General features: G+C 39.0%; 1 pseudogene; it reads left to right on the top strand.

Moving 5' to 3' along the window:
- The first annotated feature begins 1,043 nt into the window (after positions 1–1,043).
- The window catches only part of LOC112071317 (eyes absent homolog 1-like), an 81,035-nt pseudogene continuing 73,510 nt past the window's right edge, over positions 1,044–8,568 (top strand).

Here is an 8,568-nt window from a genome sequence, read left to right as displayed (position 1 = left end):
ACTGACTTGCTGACCTAACTGCCTCTACCCTTACTGCCTATATGATTATGCTTATAACTGCACTTGCTTACGACTACTGCCTTACTGACTTATTGCCTTAGGTCTTACTGCTTGCTGACTTACTGTCCTCTTACTTACTTGCTGCTGATGATTGCCTTCTGACTTACTACCTTGAAGCTTACTGACTTACTGACTTTCTTCCTTACTGACTTACTACCTTACTGACTTACACCTTACTGACTTACTGCCTTACTACTACTGACTTACGACTTATGACTTACTGCCTTAACTTACTGCCTTACTGACTTACTGCCTTGCTACTAAACCTTGCTGACTTACTGCCTGCTGACTAATACCTTGCTGCCTACTGCCTATACTACCTTACTGACTTACTACACTACTGACTTACTGACTTACTGACTTGTACGTCTGCCTTACACCTTACTGCCTTTACTGACTATGCCTACTGACTTATGCCTTACTGTCTTACTGCCTGCTGACTTACTTACTACTACTTGCTTGCTATTACTGCTTTACTGACTTACTGCCTGCTGACTTACTGCAACTTATGACTTTCCCTGTACTACTTTACTTACCTTATGACTTACACCTTACTGACTTACTGCCTTACTGACTTACTGCTTACTGACTTACTGATTCACTGACTTACTGATACTGACTTACACCTTACTGCCTTACTGACTTACTGCCTTGCTGACTAATACCTTCTGACTTACTGCCTTGCTGACTTAATACCTTCTGCCTTACTGCCTTACTACCTTACTGACTTACTACACTTATTGACTTAGCCTTATCACCTTACTGGCTTACCGCAACTATCTGCTCTTTCAAAACAGCTCAAACAGCACTCTCTCTCTCTCCTTCCCTACCTCTCCTCCACCTCCTCCCTCCTCTCAATGCTTCCCTCCCTCCTCCCTCTCTCTCTCTCTCTCCTCCTTCTTTCCCCCCTCTTTCGTCAGACACTCTTGTAGTCACTGCCTGAAGCCGTATCAGACAACTGTCTCTTCTCACTCTGATCGGTCTCTTGAGATACCAGTTATGTGTGTATCGGGGCTCCATGGGTTCTAACACTTAAAATGAAAAAGAAAAAGTTGTCTTGTAGCCGGTAATTTGTTGCGTTACAGGTTCTACCAACTCTTTTTAAGAACTTAATTTTGCTAACATTTCTTCTTGTTGTTCTGGACTGGACTGGACAGACTTGGCTGTAGAATATTATAAAGAAACTTAAAGGAAGGGTTCCCAGGAAAAGTACAGGGATTCCACCAATATTGGGGTGAGTATGACTTTGTGTTCTACAAGCAGTATTATATTTTCTGCTGTTTCACTGTTGATCTGGTTAGTCTGATGCCTGCCTGCCACTGCCTTGCTATATGAACATGTTTTTTTTAAACGTACTCTTCTCTTCTCCTAACTTGGGATTACTTACAGGCGTCTATATTGTAAACTGTGAGGATTTAATGAATTAGAGGCGTGAATAGAATTGAGTAAATATTTAAATATAGATATATTGGCACGAGTTGTTATCATGCGAATAAATKGTTTTAACACTTTATTTTGAGGCATCTTATTTATAACAGCCACGTTATCATGTTAATATTTAGACCAGCTAAATAACACACGTACATTATGGTTATGTATTAATCCACTGCTCAAAATGTCAAAATGACAATTGACTTGAGCGTTATTGTATTTATTTCAAAAGCAATGCTTTTTATTTTAGCGCGTAGTGATAATATAATAATATAATATATAATATAGATAATATAATAAAGATAATATAATGTCATACGAAACTGTCATAATGTGGTCATCTGAAATAACTGTAACTCAGTGATGACATTAAGAAGATAAACAGTTATGGAGCTTTATATTTAATATAAATATATATTGCAACACATTTTCTAATGCAACAATGTTAATATACTAGTAATATAAGTGAAAACATTTATGATAATGCATAAACTGAATGTTCAAGAATTAAATACTCTTAGGACTTAATGATATACTCTTGACAAATAAGTAGATTATTTATTTATATGAAAAACATTCATGTTCTTTTCCAACACTGACTTGATCACACATTCATATTCCTAAATATATCCAATAACTGTTGTCTAGTTCTTATTTTTTAAATCATGCCCAAATCAACTTTACATTTTTTATTTTTATTTTAGCTCAGCAATTAAATTCACATCAAATCCTTCTTTTTAAAATTACTAAAAACAAACACCTCGATCTGAATACAATAAATATATAAATCACAATTGCAGAAACATTTTAAATAAATCTGCTTCCTAAATGTTCGAGTATGTATGATAGGATATCCTCTTGCGTTCTCATTACTCGGCTCCCAGTTGACATTTTTCGATGCTGCAAAACAAAACATACCAGCCCCTGCAGGAGTCTCTTCTCCACTGGTCGGATAAACAACAGCAGCCCAGTTAGAGCAGTTGACATCTAATGACATCTGCTCTTGCCGCTGCCTGGTCAGGAATGCTCTAAACGGGAGACGGACGGCGTGTGTCTCACAAGACAACAGCTAACCCCACCACCACAAACAACCACCTCTTATAGTTTAACACAGGGGCCCGGTCGTCCTGTTTTCTGTTATACTATAATATACTACAATATACTATACTATAATGCAATATACTGTTATATAAAATACTATCATATACTGTTCTATACAATACTATCATATGCTTTTCTATACAATGCTATACTATAATATATTACAATATAGTATGCTTAATATACTAGAATATACTGTTCTATACTATACTAAAATGTAATATACTGTTATATAAAATACTATATTATAATATACTATGGTATACTATCATATACTGTTCTATACAATACTGTAATATAATATGCTTTTCTATACAATACTATACTATAATATATTACAATATACTATGCTAAATATACTATAATATACTGTTCTATACTATACTATAATATACACGATATACTATACTATATATACTATAATATACTGTTCTATACTATCATATACACGATATACTATACTATATATACTATAATATACTGTTCTATACTATACTATAATATACACGGTATACTATACTATATATACTATACTGCTCTATACTATACTATAATATACACAATATACTATACTATATATACTATAATATACTGTTCTATACTATACTGTAGTATAATACACAGTGCTGCTTTACACTATACAGAAGAGACACGTCCATCTTGTATGGATCAATACAGTATTATTTTATTCTATATATTCATACAACCCAGTAGTAGTTATCCCTTTCTCTCTGTCTCTGTCTCTGTCTCTCTACCTCTCTCTACCTCTCTCTGTCTCTCTACCTCTCTCTGTCTCTCTACCTTTCTCTCTCTGTCCCTGTCTCCATGTCTCTCTCTGTCTCTGTCTCCCTGTATCTCTGTCTCTCTCTGTGTCTCTCTCTCTGTCTCTCTCTCTCTCTCTCACTCTAACTCATTGAATCTGTAGGCGTCCTACTTGAAGGATGCTGTAGGATAATGTGTGTGTTCTCTGACTGACATTACGACTCACTCTAACTCATTGAATCTGTAGGCGTCCTACTTGAAGGATGCTGTAGGATAATGTGTGTGTTCTCTGACTGACATCATGACTCACTCTAACTCATTGAATCTGTGCATCGTTTTGATCTCTCTCTCAAATCAAATGTTGCCTTCCCCTTTTTTCCCCCCTATGTACTGTCTTTTAACGTTGCATCAATCATCGGCGAGGGAAACTACCTGCCTTTATGATCGTTGAAAAACCCCCCCAAGAGATGTAGTTCTTAGATAGAAAGGCTTGGATATAAAAAGAGCAAGGATTTCACATGTGGACACGTGTTTTCACATGTGTATTTTCATGTCATTACGAGTTGCTTTACGTAAGATCACAGGTTGTGTTTTTTTTCCCGCATGAATCTCTCTCTCTCTTTCTCTGTGTAGACAATAAGCATGGGTGCTGAAGCCTGCTGCGACCCATTTAGTCAAACTATAGGCCTGTTTAGCCAATGAGAGGGCTGTCTGTAGGCCTGTTTAGCCAATGAGAGGGCTGTTTACTCACTGTATTTGCTTTAAGAAGGAGTACTGCAGACTGGGGGAACTACAGGCATCAAGCCCCCCCCCCCACGGTTTGTCCACTGCCTCTGAGAGGCTGCAGTGTGCGTCACAGAATGAAATAGTTCATTAATAGAATACACAATAGATTATATTTTGTAGGATCTGTACGGTGTGCATCCTGCACCTATCCAGACCCAGTGAGCCAGCTGAGGTCGTGGTAGAGCCGGAGCTCTAATGGTAGCCAGTGGTTTGGTCGGCTGCTCGGTCGCGGTGGCGGAGAGGGAGCATTGTTTGCCTTCAGAAGGCCTTGTTGATTGTCTATGCCTTCGTATGTGTGTGTGTGTGTGTGTGTGTGTGTGTGTGTGTGTGTGTGTGTGCGCGTGTGTGTGTGTGTGCCACCGGACGGGTCGAGCACTAGTCAAGCATTCTTTCTCTTCTCTCAGATCTGGAGATGGGGGCCGGTGAAAGACACAGAGGGTTAATTGATACTATGGGGGAGAGAGAGAGAGAGAGACCCACATCCTCTCAGTTCTGGGTGATTATCTGTCCCGGGTTGTCTACTAAATAAGGAGGGTTGTTATTTTGTTAACACGCCGCTGTTTGTCTCGGGGAAATGTGTCCTAAAGAGCAGGAAATGAGGCTTTAGGATTAGCGTTGATTGCCCCCCCCCCCCCCCCTCCCAGTAATACCTACTTAGATGTTTGTTTATCATTGGTCACATGCATGTTTACCTTCTAAACCATCATGAGGAAGCTACTGAGTTGGAAGAGCAAACAGGAAGTTGTAGGCAAGGTAAATTATTAAAACTGTAAATCGCTCTGGATAAGAGCATCTGCTAAATTACTAAACTGTCAAATGTAAATGTTTTACAAACAGATCTCATATTACTGTATTGATTAATTTATTTAAAAAAAATTTAATGTTAACATCACATGTATCAATTGTACAATTCTTTATTAAAAATGTAGTTATTTGTTAGATTTGTCCGTGTAAAACCTTGCAATACTAATTATTTCTCTTGAGAGTGAGGCCGATATAGAAATCATTTAGCAAAAATAAATGATTATTTCTCTCTCTGAAATGAAACAGTCAAGTGATAGATTTTAAACAAATACGTGTCTTTCATTGAAAAACCCCGTGTCATGATTTAGATAATGAATAAACACACCATGTTTTTTTTTTCTTTAACAAATAAAAGCAAATTGACCAATATTTCTGAAAATGTGTATATATAGCGTTTTGGAAAGAACCTCTTCAAATTCTTCCATTTCGAGGAAAGTAGTATCGTTCCGCTTTATGGGGAGGATAGAATAATATACTAGTTATTTACAGGTTGTGTTGTTTAGTTTTCAGAGATCTTGTCTTTTCAGCACAACGGTGATATAAATGGTTTAATAAAAATGTATTGATGTATTAATGTATGCAAAACACCATGTTCCTATAGTTCAGAATATTGGATCTCAGACTTTTCCAGCTAGTATGTTGTGTTTATGCTGAGAGAAAGTGTTCTAGCCTGTTATTGTCCTTCCTGTCATGTGTGAGCATAGTTAAATTAGTGTTGTTTTTGCCTCTGTCTAGGCCTCTTCTCTTCTCTCTCTCTCTCTCTCTCTCTCTCTCTCTTCTCTCTCTCTCTCTCTCTCTCTCTCTCTCTCTCTCTCTCTCTCTCTCTCTCTCGTTCTCTTTCTCCCTCCCTCTCTCTCTCTTTCTGTCCCTATCTCTCTCTTTCTCTCCCTCTCTCTCTCTGTCTGTCTGTGGTAGCAACGGCAGTGCGGTAGGGAGGGTGTGATAAAACGTCTACCTTAAATCTTCTTTGATGGGCCCTCAAAGGCGAACTGGCCTGGAAATCATTTGGAGGGTTGAAGAGCACATGGTATTAACAGCTTTAATGTAGCTACTCAGTGGATTGCTGCTTGGAGCAGCATGTCAGCTTTAACAAAATGAAAGAGACAAATTACACATCAACAAACTCCCACATGTGTTCGGGAATTACACCTTTTAATTACAGATAAGTACAAATGGCTAAATTGCTCTTGCTGGGTGCTTCCACACATGAATGTACTGTACACACGTTTCATTTGTATATTATTACGAACCACTGTTGGACAATTATTAACAAATGGGTATGTTTTTTTGTTTCATTAAAATGAAAAACTATATTTTATTCAGACTTAATTAACCTTTCCTCCGTAAGCTTCTGTACTATTCTTAGGTTAATGTTTAATTAGTAATTATAATATCTTATTTGGTGACAGTAATTACTTGTAAAACCATATTGAATTAAACGGTATCGACTAAGAAGCAGAATTAAACCAAAGTAGTATTTACTCATAATATTTTTATGTTGATTAATATAAAATATTTATATTTCAGCACAGCCCTTTCTGTTTGTTAGACATTCTGACTGGTCCGTGTATCCTATAGTCATTTTGTTTTTTAAATGCTACATTTTGCGTAGATAAATATATATATAAAGTAATCAGTGTTGACGCCCCGGCTCTCTTCGGCCACGCAGGACACGGAGAGACACGGAGAGACACAGAGAGACACCGGCCAAGTGGAGCATTTAGCTCTCTAACCCCACTCCACATCTGTATTTAATTGTTGTCTGCATCTACATTCTCCAGTGGATTTATTTTTCCTGGGCCACCATGGAACCATGTGGACACAGCTGAGAAGTTTAACTAGGGATTAGTTGTTTTAAAGTTATTTTGATTAAAGCGTTGTTTTTCAAAAAACTTGTAACTCACAGCACATGGGGTTTTGCATAGTCTGTAAAATTCTAAGGAATTTGCACTCTATAAAAATCTAATCTTGTAAATTTAAAAGAGCACAGTAGGATACACACTTTGCTCCCTAGATGATTTCATGAAAGTATCTTTAATTCCTGCTCTAGTGTCCTCTTTCCTTTATAAAAAAAACATCAAACCAAGCTAATAAATAATACCACTACTATATATTGGGGTGGCAGGTAGCCTAGTGGTTAGAGCGTTGGGCCAGTAACAGAAAGGTTGCTGGATCAAATCCCCGAGCTGACAAGGTAAAACATATTTTGTTATGCCCTTGAACAAGGCAGTTAACCCACTGTTACCCGGTAGGCCGTCATTGTAAATAAGAATTTGTTCTTAACTGACTTGCCTAGTTGAATAAAAGTTTTGAAAAATATTTTTTTTTATTTTGTCAGACCAAAAATCTAGCTAAGTTCAGGATGCACATGTGTCAGACAGTATAATACCTTTTCATCTATTAACAACACATTATAATTAATCCTATAAGCCTTCTTAAATCCTCATACTAGAATAACACAGCACTGAAACAACCCAGGGAAAACCTTTTAAGACACATTAAAAACCCAAACAGGCTAATTTATTCATTCCCTCAGTGTGTCTGTCGCGTCAGTCAGACAGCCTGCATGCGGCGGTGATGATCAATGGTAAAAGCCTGACTAGCTGTGTTAGCCAGTGGAAACGCAGGAGTGGGAGTAAGTAAAGCCGAACGAGAAGCCTCTGCCTGCCTGGATGAAAACAGCTGTCAGTGAAGCTTGTCTAGGCCTCTCTTAGAATGCGTGACAAATGGAACCCTATTCCCTATATAGTGCACTACTTTAGACTCAGGCTGGCACCCTATTCCCTATATAGTGCACTACTTTTATCCAGGACCCGTATCTGTGTTCTGCGCCTGATCTGGTCTAAAGTAGTGTACTACATAGGGAATAGGGTGCCAGCCCTGGTCTAAAGTAGTGCACTACATAGGAATAGGGTGCCAGCCCTAGGTCTAAAGTAGTGCACTACATAGGGAATAGGGTGCCCGCCCTGGTCTAAAGTAGTGCAGCTACATAGGGAATAGGGTGCCCGCCTGGTCTAAAGTAGTGCACTACGAGGGAATATGGTGGCCAGCCCTGGTCTAAAGTAGTGCACTACATAGGGTAGGGTGCAGCCCTGGTCTAAAGTAGTGCCTACAGAGGGAATATGGTGCCAGCCCTGGTCTAAAGTAGTGCACTACATAGGGAATATGGTGCCCGCCTGGTCTAAAGTAGTGCACTACATAGGGAATGGGTGCCAGCCCTGGTCTAAAGTAGTTGCACTACATAGGGAATAGGGTGCCAGCCCTGGTCTAAAGTAGTGCACTACATAGGGAATAGGGTTGCCAGCCCTAGGTCTAAAGTAGTGCACTACATAGGGAATAGGGTGCCAGCCCTGGTCTAAAGTAGTGCACTACATAGGGAATAGGGTGCCAGCCTAGGTCTAAAGTAGTGCACTAATAGGAATAGGGTGCCAGCCTGGTCTAAAGTAGTGCACTACATAGGGAATAGGGTGCCAGCCCTGGTCTAAAGTAGTGCACTACATAGGGAATAGGGTGCCAGCCTGGGTCTAAAGTAGTGCACTACATAGGGAATAGGGTGCCCGCCCTGGTTAAAGTAGTGCACTACATAGGGAATAGGGGTGGCCAGCCTGGGTCTAAAGTAGTGCA

This window comes from Salvelinus sp. IW2-2015, unplaced genomic scaffold (genome assembly GCF_002910315.2).
Source record: "Salvelinus sp. IW2-2015 unplaced genomic scaffold, ASM291031v2 Un_scaffold1584, whole genome shotgun sequence".
NCBI classification, from domain to species: domain Eukaryota; kingdom Metazoa; phylum Chordata; class Actinopteri; order Salmoniformes; family Salmonidae; genus Salvelinus; species Salvelinus sp. IW2-2015.
Note: the sequence above shows the minus strand (reverse complement) of the source record. Positions and strands in the feature narration are given on the sequence as shown.